Here is a 17,278-nt window from a genome sequence, read left to right as displayed (position 1 = left end):
TTTCTCAGTCTTGCATCTAATCATTCATCACGTCTAGTTGATTTTTATACTATAAATATCTCCTGGTTACATATCCACCAATACCACTTTATATCTAGCGCTCTTGGGACGCCTGGGTGGCTCAGTGATTGTGCATCTGCCTTTGGTTCAGGGCGTGATCCCGGAGTCCCGGGATCCAGTCCCACATTGGGCTCTCTGCATGGAGGCTGCTTCTCCCTCTGCCTATGCCTCTTTCTCTCTCTCTGTGTCTGTCATGAATAAAGAAAATGGAATCTTAAAAAAAAAAAAGATCTAGCCCTCTTCCTTGGACCATTTGAAGAAAGAGATTGTAATCTAAGTAGTGGGAGAAAGTCCCAAAGGGAGCATTTGCCTTTGTGTTTTAGTTGTGACAAAGAGAACATGCCCCAGGGTGAATATTCCTGGTCATTTGGTTGGTGTCCTCTAATAGATGGTTGTTACAGCAAATAACAGTATTTCTTGGGGTAACTCATTTCTTTTATCCTGACCTTCTGTGCTTATCAAAGAATTTCCTGGAATGAATGTTATTTCTTGCTTTCCTTCTGAGAAGGAGAAGAGCCTAGATTATACTACTGGCAACTATTATTGAAAAATAACCAATAGGTGTGATGATTGGAAACCATGGAACCTGATTATTGTTGAGAGAACTGTATCTGTTTGATGTGATGATCTGAGGCCCAGGTCCTAAGCCCATGATGACCTGAGGAAATTCTGATGCTCTGGGGAAATATAATTGTCCCTCCTCTCTCCCTCTGCCACATTGATTATAGTACCATATTCTGAAACAGAATTCATCATATCTTCAGTGTTATCCAATATATCATCAAAAGATAGGCAGCATGGCAATCAAGAAATAATGTGAGAAAATCTCATTATGTCAGACTGATCACTTCTTTAGGATGAAAACTGGTAGAGCCAGACCCACAGACACAAAAATGTACACACAGTACTATCTCTGTATGTACACATGCACATACAAAACTCATATTTATATTTATATCTTTAAGCTGCCCCATCATAACACACTCCTAAAAACTAGGACTCCTTTGGCTCTGTTGGTTGCCAAGGTGATTCTTGCTGGAGTAAACACAGTTTTACTGGTCGACTCAGACAGAGCTTCATTTAGGACACTCCAGGTCCCCTGTGCAGAGCCCTCCCCTTTCCTGAGGTCCTTCTTCCTGCCCACTTCTCCTTCCCCAGTGCCAGGCAGAAACGCACACTGCCAGCTGCAGAGCTGGCTTAAGGTCTGAAGAGCTGTGTGTGGGAACCCTCAGTTAACACATGGAGCCCAAAAAGCAACAGGAAAAAAATCTCAATGCTCAGCTGAATTCCAGAAGCCTACTCATTCCAATACTAACAGATGAGTAGGAGAACAGGAAGGCAAGTGTCATGATCCCACCCCTCCCATTCTCCCTGGCTCCCTCTTCTGACCCTCCCAGCCTCCTCCTCTAACCCTAGTTCTTGAATCTGAAGCCACTCAGATCCTTCTGTCTGGGGACCCGACATCTTTCACTTTTCAGGCTTTCAGCATGTGGTCTTTGAGCCGATGAAGGCTATACTAAAACCAAAAGCAATTTTTTAAAAAGGATGTGATAAAAGAGCTTTGGAAAAGTTGAGTGTATTTTCCCAGGAAGACAGCAGTGCCTTAAAACAGCACAGTCCACAGAGCCAGGGACTGTGACTCTAAACTCCAAATTTTTAATTTACTCTCTTTTTCTTTTTTCTTCTTTCTCTTTCCCTCCTGTCTCTTTTTTATAGCCTCCCTCTCTTCTTTCTTTCTTTCTTTCTTTCTTTCTTTCTTTCTTTCTTTCTTTCTTTCTTTCTTTCTTTCTTCTCTGTTCTCTGTCTCACTAATATGAAATGGAACAGAATGACTTAAATTTTGAGGTCTGGCTGGGCCTTTGAACATGCTGTATGTTTCTCCTTAGATTACCCCAGAGGCAAAACTCAGTCTCCGCTGGTTTTTCCAAGAAATTCACTCATGCCAAATATTGGTGAGGTTGATCAAATTTTTGTAAGATTTGGTGGGGTTTCAAGAAGAGGATCATATCACAAAATGAAGAGCCTTTCTCCTCTCCTCTGCTTACCACTCCCTCTAATTCTTCTCACTCTCTTATAATGCTGACAGCCAACCTGGATGAGGGTGAAGTGGTTGGGGAAAAGGAGTTACAGCTAGATTCTACCCAAAATTTATACCTGTGGACATGCTCAGAAAAATCACTGCTTCTCCATTAACACAACTCACCCTCTTTGGAGTACAGTTCTATTAAAGATAGCATATCAGGATATGTGTGTTTTATATATATATATATAAAACAATAGAATAATTTTTGACTCTAGGCCCAAACAAACTGTTGTAAGCCTCTCTGTTTTCTAGGGGCTTGCTTCTTCTCCTTGGAGAATATTGCTATCTTTTTTTGGGTCAGAGCTACTGCTTTCCACCCTGCTTCCTGGTAGCTGGAGCCACCTCAATACCTCTTTCTTCTGACAAGACATGTCTCACTCCCTGGGGCCTGCCCAGTGGTAGTAGACCATGTGGCCCATGTAGCCAGTGATATTTTCTTGACATACAGGAGGTCTCTGTCTCTCATTCAGGCTCAGGACTTTTAAGGCTCTAGTCCTTAAACATAGGCCCTCCTGCTACAACTCTTGCACATTACTGGATTTCTCAATTTCTTAATGAGTCTTTTCTTTGAAGGATATCCCTCAGTGTTGTGCACAAAAATAGCCCTCAATACCAACGTATATGCACTACTCCAAGGTTAAATCCCACTGCCTTGACTCCTAATTCAGTGTCATCCATGGTTCTCCTTGGTGTGTAGAATGTGGGTGGAGGGATATAATACTTTAATTCTGGCTTTCTGGGCATCTCCCAAACCATCTCCTTCAAAGCCTCTTTTTTTTCTCCCAGGGTTCCTGTGTCCCTTGGATCTTCTTACAAATAAAATTCTTCAAAGCCCATCCTGACATTCTAGAACAGGGCTGTCTAATAGAAATGCAATGCAACTCCCATGTGTAACGTAACATTTTCTAGCAACCACATTAAAAAGAAAAGAAACAAGTGAAATAATTTTAATAATATTTAAAATACTATCATAGCAACAAATGATCAATATAAAAATTTAGTGATTTTTTAAAATAATAAATCTCTGAAATCTAGTATATATTTTATATTTAAAGCATATCAGACCAGCTAGCTGTTTTCATATTGGACAGTACAGTTCCAGAGTTTCAAGGGTTGGTGTGTAAATAGGCCCCTCTCATGTATACAGAATATGTAGAAATATATCAAGTACAAACTTCTCAGCTGAGCTTTTAAGGCCCTCTGTAATAGGCTCCACCATTCCAGCCAGGCTGGTCTTGTTATTGGTGCTCCTTACCGCATGTGTATTTCTGCGTCTATGCTTGGTCTTTGCTAGTCCCCTAATGATCTTCTCTCTTTCCCCTTTGCTGTTCTAACTCCAAGCCCACTACAGTTGCATCTCTTCCTGGACTACAACAGTGCCTATTGCTATTCCTCACAGCTTCTAAGTAACCCTTTATAGGTGGGACCATAATATTTAGAATTTACTCTGATTATATTATCTCTGTATTATTCTCTCCACCAAACTGGAAGCTCTTTTAGAAAAATATCCATGTTAGGTATAATACTTCTCAGTCACCCATATGATTTATTCTAGCACAGAACCCACAGTATACACTAACAATGCTTTTTAGTGCTTCAATAGGATGTTAGATATAGTTTTTACCATTTATACCATTTCCCTCTTTCCTTATCTCTCCAGGTAAATTGAAAACTCCTTCCAAACCATATGTTGATTCTTTTTTTTTTAATTGAAGTATAGTTGACACACAGTGTTACATCAGTTTCAAGTGTACAACATAGTGATTAATTAAGTCTATACTTCATGCTGTGCTCACCACAAGTGTAGTTGAACCCCATCACAGTACCACTGACTGTATTCTCTATGCTGTGCCTTTTATCCCTGTGACTTACTCATTCCATAACTGGAAGCCTGTACCTCCCACTTCCCTTCACCCATTTTGTTCCCTTTCACCATGGCAACCATCAATTTGTTCTGTATATTTATGAGTTTCTGCTTTTTGTTTGTTCATTTGTTTTGCTTCTTAGATCCCACATATAAATGAAATCATATGGTATTTATCTTTCTCTGCTTTATTTCACTTAGCATAATACCCTCTAGGTACATCTATATTGTTACAAATAACAAGATTTCTTTTTTTTAAGGACTAATATTCCATTGTGTATACCACATCTTCTTTGTCCAGTCATTTGTTGATGGACACTTAGACTGATTGTATCTCTTGATTATTGTAAATAATGTTGCAATAAACATAGGGGTGTTTTGAATTAGTGTCTTCATTTTCTTTGGATAAATACTCAGTAGTGGAATTAATAGATCATATGGTAGTTCTATTTTAATTTTTTTTTGAGGAACCTCCACACTTTTCTGCAGTAGCTATACCAATTTATATCCCCACCAATAGTGCATGAGGTTTTTTTTTCTCCACATCATTGTCAACATTTATTATTTGTCTTTATTATCCTAGCCATTGTGACAGGGGTAAGATAATATCTTATAGTGGTTTTGATTTGTCTTTCCGTAATGATTAGTGATGTTGAACATCTTTTCATGTGTCTGTTTGCCATCTGGATGTCTTCTTTGGAAAAATATCTATTCAGATCCTCTGCCCATTTTTAATAAGATTATTTGTTTTTTTGCTGTTGAGTTATATAAGTTCTTTATGTATTTTAAATATTAACCTTTTATTGGATATGTCATTTGAAAAAATCTATTTAATAGGTTGTCTTTTCTTTTATTGATGGTTTTCTTCACTGTGCAAAAGCTTTTTATTTTGGTGTAGTCTCAATAGTTTTTTGTTTTTGTTTTTGCTTTTTTTCCCTTTTCTGACAAGACATATTTAGAAAAATATTCTTTGGCTGATGTCAGAGATTACTGCTTGTGTTCTCTTCTAGAATTTTGTGTTTTCAGGTCTCACATCTAGGTCATTAAACCATTTTAGTTTTTGTGTATGGTATAAGAAAGTGGTCCAGTTTTATTCTCTTATCTATAGCTGTCCAGTTTTTCCAGTACCATTTATTGAAGAGACCATCTTTTCTCCATTGCATTTTCTTGCCTCCTTGGTCATAGATTAATTGACCATAAAAGCATGGGTTTTTTTCTGGGCTCTCTGTTCTGTTCTATTGATCTATCTGTCCATTGTGTGTCAGTACCATACTGTTTTGATTACTACAGCTTTGTAGTGTATCTTAAAAATCTATATTACAGATCTTAAAATTTGTATCTGTGAAAGCTTCAGCTTTGTTTTTCTTTCTCAAAATCATTATTTGGGGTCTTTTGTGGCTCCATACAAATTTTAGTATTGTTCTAGTTCTGTGAAAAATGTTGGTATTGTGATAAGGATTCCATTAAATCTGTAGATAGCTTTGGGTAGTACAGATATTTTAATAATATTAATCCTTCCAATTTGTGAGCATAGAATATCTTGCCATTTGTTTGTGTCACTTCTTTTTTTGTCTCTCAAGTCTTTGTACAAATTCTACTGGGATTTCAATATCTACGTTTAGCCAAAATTGCAAAGCATTTGACAGATTAATAAGTGCTTTTGCATACCTCATCTCATTTGATTCTGAGGACAACCCTTTGAGGTAGGACTTACTGATATCATCATCACTTTATAAATGGCCACTCTGAGGCTCAGAGAAGTTGATTGATTTGCTTGAACTCACACAGCACAGAAACTTTAAAGAAGGTCTCCTCACAATTGAGAAGCCTTGTTTTCCAACTCTGTGGTTATCCCCTGTACTTCTATCACATCCCATCCCTACTTCCAAACTGAGGTAGAACCAGGGGTTTTGTTTTGCTTAGTTTTCATAATGTTCTTCAGGAGATTCTTGAGCATCTTGCACTGCCATATTCAATAACAAGCATTTGGGAACTACTTCTCAGACAATGCTATGTAGAGGGCAGCTCCTTTATTGCTCTTTTGGGGAGAATTTCCAGAGTAAGTCATCCTTGTATGGGATCTCCCCATCAGCTAGCTTCTCTTCCCTGATCTGAAAAGAGAAAGGAGTACAAAAATTGTTAAATATGTGTGAATGGATACGGTTCAGTAATAGTTCTATCTAAATGGAAACTTTCATAATTATTACTCCAAAAATCCAGTGATAATAGTTCAGAACTTTAAGCCACACTCTCCCCTCTATGCAGAAGGCCCCACACCCATTAAAAGCAGCATTATTAAAAACAGCAGCTACTGGGCGTGCTTGGAAATAACTCTTCTCAAGTAAATAACTTGGAATGTTTTTATTTTAGAATATCAAAGGGAGCCTGGACCACATTACAGCTAATTGACTACATATTTCCATGAGCAGAAATGAAGCTATATTTTAGTTATAAGGATACCGACCACATTGTCTTTAATGCTGGTTACCAGCTTTTTAAAAAGAGAGGAGAGAGAAGCAAAAAGTAAATTGCACACTGAATTTCAGCCTAACTTAAATCTTAGCTCTAGTTCTAGAACAAGGAGGTAAGGGGGGAATGTGGTACATGCATTTTGGCCTAATTATAGCAATTACAACCATGCTGCCACAGCCCTACCTTTGTGCAGATCTCTTCTGATAAGGAACTGTTCTGATAGACAGTGTTCTCTCTCTCCTCCCATGGAGGGATGGTTAAAGTAGTCTAAATGACTAGAAAACAATGAATTCTGAAAGCTGAGCATGCTAGAAAGAAGAGCCACTCCTGAAGTTAAGAAATACTTCTAACAAAGTTGATGTTTTTTTAATGATTTGCATAGTTGTTTTTGCATTACATGCTAATTAGGCTTAACAAGCGTTATTTATTTTAGAACCTAACCAACCATTTCTGGGCTTAACTAGGGGACAGAAGTCCAAGAGGAGGGTAGAGAGTTCCCAGTGTGGAGCCTCCCCTGCAGCCACTCACTGCCCATCTATCTCAGGGGAGGGCCTGCAAGTGAAGCCTCACCTAGCACCTTGTCCTCCTGGTTCATCTTCTCCCTGTTTACTCTGTTATTGAACAAATGGCTCAACTGGGGACTTCTGAAACCTCTAGGCTGTGGGTGGCCTTGATTAAATGCTCTAGGAAGCAAAGAACAGAGAGGAAAATCTTGACTATCCAGAACACTTGGATAATGACTCTTTCTGGGTGGTGGAAATTTCCCAGATAACTGAGCATTTGCTTTCTTAACCCTTGAAGTTTTTATGTTAACCATTTCAAATGGCAGTCTACATCAAATGTGTCACTTTTCCCTGGTTTTTAAACAATGGACATAATTAACATTTTCTTGACTGAGTCACAACAATTATACATTGACTTATAAGAGAAATACAATAGAAAGATGACGTCAGAGGTTGCTGAGCCATATATGATGGTTTATTCCCATATTACATGATCCAGATTTGTACATATGTAAGTCCTTGCCATGGCTTTTTGTAGCTTTTATGAAACCTCCCTCTCTCTGGTCAGAGTACTTACCATGAGCAATCCTTTTGCCCCCCCTTTGAAATTGCTACATTCTAGAAATTAGAATAACTAAGGGGTCTGTTTTGAGTGTAAAGTAAAGGCAAATAGGCTTTGATAGAGGACATAAGGGATAGCAAATAGGACTTTCTGCCACATTTCCTCATTCACTTTTCTGTATGGTACCTTCTGTATAGGGAGAATTGTCAGAAAGCTGAATTCTGGAAAGGTGAGAGAATATTGTAGCTGCTCCAGAAAGTTGATTTGAAAACTCATAAGGAGGCTAAGTTGAGATATGAATCTCCCTCACATTTATAATAACAATTATTTTTCTGAAGATAAAGCAACAGGTGCCAGGTTTAAAATATTCAAATCTCATAGATATATACAATGTGAAAAGCAAAGCCATTCATGTTATCTTCACCTCCACCATCAAATAACAACTTGTGTAAGATACATCAATTTTTTTCTATCCACATACTAGCATGTTATTATGACTTTTTAAAAAGATAAGTTTAGTATCATACATTACTTGTGCTTTACAACTTGACCTTTCAATTTACCAATTTGTCTTGACTATCTCCTGAATTCATACTTTTTTTTTTTAAAGGTTTTATTTATTTATTTGAGAGAGACAGAGTGGAGGGAGGAGCAGAGGAAGAGGGACAAGCAGATTCCCTGCTGAGTGGGGAGCCCCACACAGGGCTCCATCCTAGGGCCCTGGGATCATGACCTGAACCAAAGTCAGATATTTAAACAACTGAGCTACCCAGGCACCCCCATGAATTCATACATTTTTAGTCACTTTATTGCTTTGAATCACAGCTTAGTATTTCATTAAAGAAATATAATTTCCTCAAACAGTTCTCTGCTGATGGATGTCTGGATAGTACTCAATGTTTCATCATTGCAGGCAACAATGAAATGGACATCTTTGAATACATATAACTGAGTGAGTATTTGGGGAAAATAAATTCTTGTGTAATTTGTCCTCAATATTAGTTTCCTAGGGCTGCTGTAACAAAGTACTACAAATTGAGTGACTTAAAACAATGGAAATGTACTGTCTTAAAGTTGTGAAGGTTCAAAATCCAAAATCAAGATGTCAGCAGAGCCGGACTCTCTGAAACCTATCAGGGGCCCCTTCCTTGCCTTTCTAGCTTCTGGTGGCTTGCTGACCATCTTTGGTGTTCCTTGCCTTGCAGCTGTATGACTCAGATCTCTGCCTTCAGTGCCACGTGACATTCTCACTGTGTCTCTGTCTCCATATGGCTATCTTCTCATAAGGACACCAGTCACACTGGATTAGGGCACAACCCCACTCCACTATGACATCATCTTAACTGATGGCATCTGCAACCAGTTTCTTTCAGAATAAGGTCACATTCTGAGGTACTGGGGGTTAGGGCTTTAATACATCTCTCTTTTTGGTGTGTGGAGAGGAGACACAATTTATTTATTTTTTATTTTTTTAAAGATTTTATTTATAAGAGAGAGAGAGAGAGAGAGACAGGCAGAGACATAGGCAGAGGGAGAAGCAGGCTCCCCAAAAGGAGCCCAATGTGGGACTCGATCCCAGATCCCAGGATCACGCCCTGAGCCAAAGGCAGAACTCAACTGCTGAGCCACCCAGGTGTCCCAGGGGACATGATAACATGTCATCCTCAGGGCTTTCAAAATTTTAGTACATGCCAATAACACATAACATCCTCAGGACTTTCAAAATTTTAGTACATGCTGCCAGATTTTCTTCCAAAAGTATTATGCCAATTTAGATTCTCACCAGTAATTGATGAGAGTGTGTTTCTCACCTTCTTCAGCACCAGACATTATTTTAAAAATTATTTTCTAATCTATGTGAAAATGTATAACTCATTTTATTTACTGTTTCTTTAATTATTAGTGAAATGAGCAAATTTTTACTCCTTTATGGAATACTTGCATTTTTCCTGAGATTTGCCTCTATTATTTTTTGCATGTTTTTCTATTTCTTTTCTTAAACATTTATTTATTTGAGAGAGAGAGAGCAAGTGGGGTTGGGGGGAGGCAGAGGGAGAGAGAGAGAATCTCAAGCAGATGCAACACTGAGCACAGAGCCCAATATAGGCCTGGATCCCGTGACCCTGAGATCATGACCTGAGCCAAAACCAAGAGTTGACTGCACCATCCAGGCACCCCTTGTTAATTTATTCATAAGTATTTCATTTCCCATTGCTTTTGTAAGATCTTTTCTTCCATTGAATTTTCTACCTGGTTGCTGTTTGCATGCAGGAAAGTTACTGATTTTTAAAAAAATATTAATATATGACTGGCTAATTCCCTGAACTCTCATATTGTTTCCAGTGGTTTTTCAGATGTTTCTCTTGAGTCTCTGGTGCATTGCCATAACATCTGCACTAAGTAGAGTTTTGCCTCCTTCCCTACAGAATTTATACCTTTTATTGATTCTCTTTCATAATTACATTAGCCAGGTCTTCCAGAAAAGTGTCCTATGATATGCTATGATAGTGGACATATTTGTCTTATTTTTTTATTACAGTGGAAATATTTCCTTTGCTTTCCCATTAGTCAGGATGCTGAATTATGATTTAGGATCATACAATAGACATATGTCTATTATATTACAGAAGTATTCCTATGTTCCTATTTTGATATAGTGATTAAGAGTATGCCGCCTGCTAGCTATATACAACCCACTTCCTAGCTCTGTGCCCTGAGGCAAGATCCTTAACCTTGCTGAGCTTTAGTTTCCTTATCTGTAAAATGAGCGTGATAAATAATACCTTCATTGGTACCTTCTCATTTCTCTAAATGAGAAACTGCATGCAGAGCATGTCAAATGGTACTCACGACATAATAAGAGCAAAATAAATGTTAGCTCCAATTATTGTTATTATTTTACTATAAGTGAATGTCCAATTTTATTACATTCCTTTTCTGTATCTTCAAAGGGAATCATGGCTTTTCTCCTTTGACTATTAATAGGGTGAATTACATTAATAGATTTTCTAAAATTGAATCACCCTGAAATGAACCCCACTTTGTTACAGTGTATTTGTTTAATGTGCTGCTAGATTCTATTTGTTAATATTTTTATTAGAATTTTAGTATCATTTATAAGTGAGAATAACTTAGTGTGGGGTGCATGTATGTGTGCTCAGCCAGGTGTCCACCTGCTGCTAGTTGGTGGAACAAGGAGGACTTCCTGGAGGAGAGGGATGGAAACTACAAAAGGGATGAGAAACGACAAAAGTTTCAGAAAGGCCAAGGACATTTCAGTAGGAAGTATAGGCACAGGATCAAAATGCGGATTAGACCTGCTACTGTGGGAAGGGAAACAGGTCCAGGGACAAGTGAGGCTTGGGGATTGCTGATGGGTGGCTACCGTGTGCCAAACTAAGGAGATCTGGCCTGACCTACATGTCTTTCAGAAGTCGACTGACCTCTTGTCCTTACTTGAAGGCTTATTCGTGTTTGTACTGACTTCCCTTCTTTCCTCTTGGATTTGAGGAGAGATGGTAACTTGGTATGCTCAGTTATGTGGCCTATGCAGCTGTTGGTGGACTGCAGGGGTGTGCAGGCCTTCTGTCCTCCAGACCCCTCGAGTCCCATTCCCTTTCAGTTTCCGGGTGCTGCTTTCTTGTCCAGGGTTTTCCCAGAACACAGAAGGCTCTGCTTGTGGACTCCATTTACCCAGAAGTACCCCTCTGGCCCAGCCAGCTGCTTCTTCCATCTCTACACAGAACCTAGAAGAACACTGGGGACAGAAGGGAAGATAAGAAATGAATCAGAGACTCTCTCAAGAGACCTTTCAGAGGACAGATGGACTCCCCTTTCCCGACAACATTGTAGACTTTGTTTTAAGAAAACATTTCTATCCCTGAACCTCAAGGGAAGGTTAAGTTGAAATTAACTTTATTCTGTTGGCTTTATGTTCAAATGTGGAGCAGTAGTTGAGTACTGCAAGGGTCTTCACACCTGAAGAAGGTCCTATAGGATCTGCAGATAATGTTTTGCATATTGCACGTGCTCAGTAAAGTGCCTACTGATTTGGGTTAACTGGCTGGTAAGTTTGGTGAGTGGTTAGTGAAAGAGTTCAGATTGGGACGTAGAGCTGTAGGCACATCTTCTTGGCTTCCTTCAGACCCACCAGACCCACCAAGTTTCCCCTTTGGAGGTGAGGCTAGAGGAAGTAAATGGTGATGAAAGCAGTAGCTCTGTGGAAACCACCACTGAAGCTGTGCCTAGGGAATAGAAGCAAGCTGGAGAGTCACCCAGATCCAGTATCAGGAAATGGAAGCTTCCAAACAGAGCCAAGTGTCCGAGCAGAGAACAGCCACAGCCAGGAACCAGAGTCCCAACAACCAAAGTAAAGCTTGCAGGGCTTACCCTTTTTTCTTATTATTACATAATTCTTTTTTTTTTTTTTAAGATTTTATTTATTTATTTGAGAGAGAAGAGAGATTATAAGCAGGGAGGAAGGGCAGAAAGAGAATCACACCCCTTGCTGAGCAAGGAACCTGATATGGGATTCCATCCCAGGACCCTGGGATCATGCCCCAAGGCAAAGGCAGATGCCCAACCAACTTGAGCCTCCCAGGTGTCCACATTATTGCAGAATTCAATGACTATCCTAAGAATGGCCTGCCCAGAGTCTGAAACCCATCAGATGCCACATCAGACCTGCTGCTTTTACCACATCCTCCTGACAAAACTCCACAAGATCTTTAACATTATGGGTTGAACTTCAGTATAGCATGTCTGAGAATCCCTCCAGAGAGTGAACACCACTTGCTGAACAGCAAGTGTCTCCTGCAGTGTTTCTCAATGTGGTCTGCAGGCCACCTGTCACAGAATTACCCGATATTTCTTACAAATGTAAATTCCTAGGCCCCACCCAGACCTACTGAATCAGCATTGCTGGGAGTGTGGCCAGGAGTTTGCATATTTAATAACATTCTAGATAATTCTTATTTATGTACACTGACATTTGAGCTCTACTGTGTGATATCAAAACATACACAAGTTCCCTAGAAATGACTCAATGGTGATGGTAAACTCTGGCCCATATTTAGTCCTTTGTTCATTTATTTATTCAACAAATATTTTTAAAGACTTATGTCCAAGGGAATATGTTAATTGCTATGAAAAGTTAAATTTTTTTAAAAGATTTTATTTATTTACTCATGAGAGACACAGAGAGAGACAGGCAGAGACATAGGCAGAGGGAGAAGCAGGCTCAATGCAGGGAGCCTGGTGTGGGACTCGATCCCAGGTTCTCTAGGATCACGCCCTGGCCTGAAGGCAGCACTAAGCCGCTGAGTCACCGAGGCTGCCCGAGTGTTAAAAGTAAAATACATGAAAGCAGAGATGGTGATGCCCTGGTAAAGGTCAGGAAGAAGGATCCCAAGCAGTTTCAGAGCTGAGATGGCATTTGAAGTGGATCCTGAAGAACAAGTAGGATTTTGCCTGGGAGAATGGGCAAGGGTAAGAGGAGCATTCTGGCCTGTGGGAGCAACCCGAGTAAAGACACAAAGACACCAAGATGCAGGGCATATCTGGGTCCATTGAGTGCTTTGGTATGATTGGCCTATTGAGTGTCTGCCAAGAGGAAACCGACTGAAAATAAAGCCAGAAACAGGCAGGGGCCAAATTGGGAGGAAGCATGAATGTTATTCCAAAGTCTAGACTTGGTGCTATAAGCCAGCAGTTCCCAAACCTGGCTATGCAGATTCCTGAACCCTATCCACTACCAGTCTGATTCAATCTGGGCTGGGATCAAAGAGTCTCTTTTCACCAAGGTCTGCAGGCAATACACAGCCATGGTTGGGATACACTGCAATGAAGATTGCCAGAACAACCTTTGGTAAAGGAAAGTCATTATCCCAGTTGGACTCTGGGGCAGGCCCAGGACCAGAGTGAAATGAGTGAGGCATATAGGGAGCAAAATTTAAGGAGGCCTTCACTCTTGGCACTTCCATGGTCCTGAGAGTAGTATCTCCTCAAATCCTGTGCCTTTGGCACCTTACTCACTACATGTTAATCCTAGCCCTGACTTGAGGACAATGGAGGGGCTCAGACAGGAGGAGGACATACATCAGAACAGGCCACAAGGAAGGTAGTCCAAGTGAGAGAGGATGGAGGCTTCAGGAATGGAGAGAAGACTGGTTGGGGCTGGGCGGGGGTGAGGCTTCCAAAGTAGCACCATAAGACAGCATGTGACCCAGGGCAGAAGCCCAGGAGGATGCTGAGCTTAACTGGCTTGGGGGCAGGAGCAAGGGCAGTGGGCACTGACATAGCAGCCATGAAGTGGGTTCAGGGAGCTGATAAGGTGGTCAGTTTGGGATACACTATTTCAAGTTCTTGTAAGAGACTCTGGGCAGAACTATGCTTTATGCCACTTCTTCCTAAAGATATATTCAGGTACATCCTATTGCAAGAATTTCATTCAATTTAACAACTAATTATTAAGTGCCTACTACGTGCAAAGCCCTGCATTAGATTGCTCTGGATGTTGTAGGGAGACATGAAAAGTGAGTAAGACACTACCCTTGGTCCCCAGGACCTCATATGCAAATGAATAATTCCAGTGTGCATTAGTCTCTATTTGATGTAATAATAAAAGTATAGAGATAGTACTGTGGGTGCCTAGAAGAATTCACAAGATTAATTCTGGCAGTTGGGATTGGAGAAGACATCTTGGAGATGAGATCTGAGCTGCCTCCTGAATATGTATACGGAAGAGAAGAGCAAGCAAAACAAGAAAAATTGAGCAAAAGCACAGAAATAAGAAGTACACAGAGTATTAGAAAATTACTTTAGACACCATGTTTCCACATACATTTATTAAGCATCTTATGTATGCTCAGAACATTGTTAGTGTGGCAGCCATGAGAACGTGCCTTAAAGAGCTCCAGCTCTGGGGAGTTCAAGGGACCAGGACCAAATTACCACAGGCCACTCCCAGCCAATAATGGAGCAGGACAGGAATTCTTTTTTTTTTTTTTAATATTTTATTTATTTATTCATGAGAGACAGAGAGAGAGAGAGAGAGAGAGAGAGAGAGGCAGAGACACCGGCCAAGGGAGAAGCAGGCTCCATGCCTGATGTGGGACTCTATGCTGGGTCCCCAGGATCATGCCCTGGGCTGAAGGCGGCGCTAAACCACTGAGCCACCTGGGCTGCCCAGGACAGGAATTCTGAGAGAGGCCCATTCCTCAAGAAAATATGGACTTACTTAGCTGATGACCAATTTTGGCTCAAGGATTCCCCAGCAGCTATGCTGAACCTTCTTGAGACTACATAGCTGTCTAGGACATTTCCATGCATCCTCCCTTCACTCACCTTCACTGATTAGAGGGTTAGATTACATCAAAGCCTAACTCTTCCAGACTTACCAGCAACCTCTCCGGTTTCTTTCACATCAGCTTTTCCAAGGACCCAGACTAACCCCATCAGGTACTATGAGGAGGGAATAATATGCAGGTGATTCTTCACAGTTCTTTGCATGTTGAATCATCCTTTAATACCCTGGTAGGGCTTTGTGTTCAAATGAATTTACCAAAGAGTTATTTTATTTAAAAAAATTTTTTTTTTCTGGGGATGCCTGGGTGGCTCAGTGGTTGAGCGTTTGCCTTCAGCTCAGGGCATGATCCTGGAGTCCCGGGATGGATTCCCACATCGGGCTCCCTGCAGGGAGCCTGCTTCTCCCTTTGCATCTCTCTCTCTCTCTCTCTCTCTCGAATAAATAAATTTAAAATCTTTAAAAAAATAAAATTAAAAAATATTTCTGAAAGAGGACAAATCACTCTGCACCTTTATGTTTTTGAGTATATCAAGATTACTCAAAGAGGGATGTGGTTGGAATGAAAACACTCTGGTGGCCCAGGAGACCCGCATCTGTTAGTTTTGTCCAAAAGTGGGGTTGTGGGATGCCTGAGTGGCTCAGCAGTTGAGTGCCTGCCTCCAGCCCAGGGTGTGATCCTGGAGTTCCAGGAGTGAGTCCCACATCGGGCTCCCTGCATGGAGCCTGCTTCTCCCTCTGCCTATGTCTCTCTCTGCCTTTCTCTCCTCTCTCTCTCTCTCTCTCTGTGCTCTCATGAATAAATAAAATCTTTAAAAACAAAAAAATGAAAGTGGGATTGAGTTTAGCATTATGGAATGAAATGAAGGAGTTGGGGTCACACCAAAGAGTGATATAGGCTAAGAATCTAATGTTCCTCTCTATCACTGCCAACATGTGGAAACACAGTTCACAGATCAAAATGAAAATCATCCAATAGCCTAATTCTAGGGATTACACTGTGGCTATTAGGGCCAGAACCTTCTGCAGATAATAGTGTCACATCCAATAGCACACGAGCCTCTGCTCCATTCTGTCTGGTCACAGTTTTGATTCAGTGGACCCAGATGCTTTCATGCCAGGTATCCCTTGGCACATAGAGTCATAGGTCCTAATTCTGCTGATCCCAGCAGAGGGCAATCCCAGTTGCGTGTGTGCTATCATGCAACCTATAAAACCCTGGAGTGTATTAAAGATGACTGCTAATTCTTTGACACTCCTCCCATTAAGAGGTGGGCACTACTTCCCCTCCCCTTGATTCTAAACTAGAACAGTTGTATTATTCAGGGTTTCAAAGAAACAGAAGCAAGACAGTATATAACCCATATAGAAAAAGATTTATTATAAGGAATTGGCTCACATGATCATGGAAGCTAAGAAGTCTCAATATTTATCATCTGCAAGTTGGAAGCCAGGAAAGCCAGTGGTGTTATGTTCGTTTCTGAATCCAAAGACCTGAAGATCAGGAGCACTGGTATTGTAAGTCTCAGTCTGAAAGCAGGAAAAGACTAGTATCTTAGCTCAAGTAGTTAGGCAGAGTGTAAATTCTTTCTTCTTCTGCCGTTTTGTTTGATTCAGACCCTCACTGGATTGATTGGTACCCAGCCACATTAGGAAGAGCAATCTGGGCAGCCCCGGTGGTGCAGTGGTTTAGCGCTGCCTGCAGCCTGGGGTGTGATCCTGGAGACCCGGGATCGAGTCCCACATCGGGCTCCCTGCATGGAGCCTGCTTCTCCCTCTGCCTGTGTCTCTGCCTCTCTCTTCTCTCTCTCTGAATGAATAAATAAATAAATCTTTAAAAAAAAAAAAAAGGAAGAGCTATCTGCTTTATTCAATCTACCAGTTCAAATGCCCTTATCCAGAAACACTTTTATAGGACACATCCAGCAATAATGTTTAACCAAATATCTGGGCATCCCGTGGCCCAGCCAGATTGATCATAATACTAACCATTAGGGTACACTGAAAGAGAGGCTGTGCTAGTTCTGGGACTAGCCTTTAAGAGAAGAGGCCACTTCCTCCTTGCTTTTTGGGGGCCCTGGATAGCTGCATAAAAAGTCTGGCTGCTATGCTGGAGAAACCATGTAGAAAGTCCCTAAGATTATGTGAAGAGGGGATAGGCAAGCCAAGCTTCCGGTCAGTGCCATATCCACTAAGGTACCATGAATGTGAGAAACGGCATCTTGAACCCTTCAGATCAGACCAGCTGCAGCTGAATACCTTGAGCAAATCCAGTCAACTCCAGGTGGAGCAGAAGAATCACTCAATTAAGAACTGCCAAATTTCCAACAGACAAAATAGTGAAATATAATAAAATGGTTGTTATTTCAAACCACTAAATTTTGCAGTAGTTCATTGTACAGGAATAGATAACCCTGAGGAAAGAGTCTGC

The 17,278-nt window shown here is 40.7% G+C and overlaps 2 long non-coding RNA genes across 3 annotated transcripts in view; one reads left to right on the top strand and one right to left on the bottom strand.

The window, feature by feature from the left end:
- The window catches only part of LOC140600207 (uncharacterized), a 263,881-nt gene that overhangs the window by 153,712 nt on the left and 92,891 nt on the right, over nt 1-17,278 (top strand). The window lies entirely within an intron of this gene.
- On the bottom strand, nt 4,553-8,834 carry LOC140642296 (uncharacterized). The gene is made up of 2 exons (XR_012038779.1): nt 8,697-8,834; nt 4,553-6,118 (listed from the first exon to the last, which is right to left on the bottom strand). It is a non-coding gene; the product is annotated as an uncharacterized lncRNA (long non-coding RNA).

Source organism: Canis lupus, chromosome 11 (genome assembly GCF_048164855.1).
Source record: "Canis lupus baileyi chromosome 11, mCanLup2.hap1, whole genome shotgun sequence".
NCBI lineage: Eukaryota > Metazoa > Chordata > Mammalia > Carnivora > Canidae > Canis > Canis lupus.
Note: the sequence above shows the minus strand (reverse complement) of the source record. Positions and strands in the feature narration are given on the sequence as shown.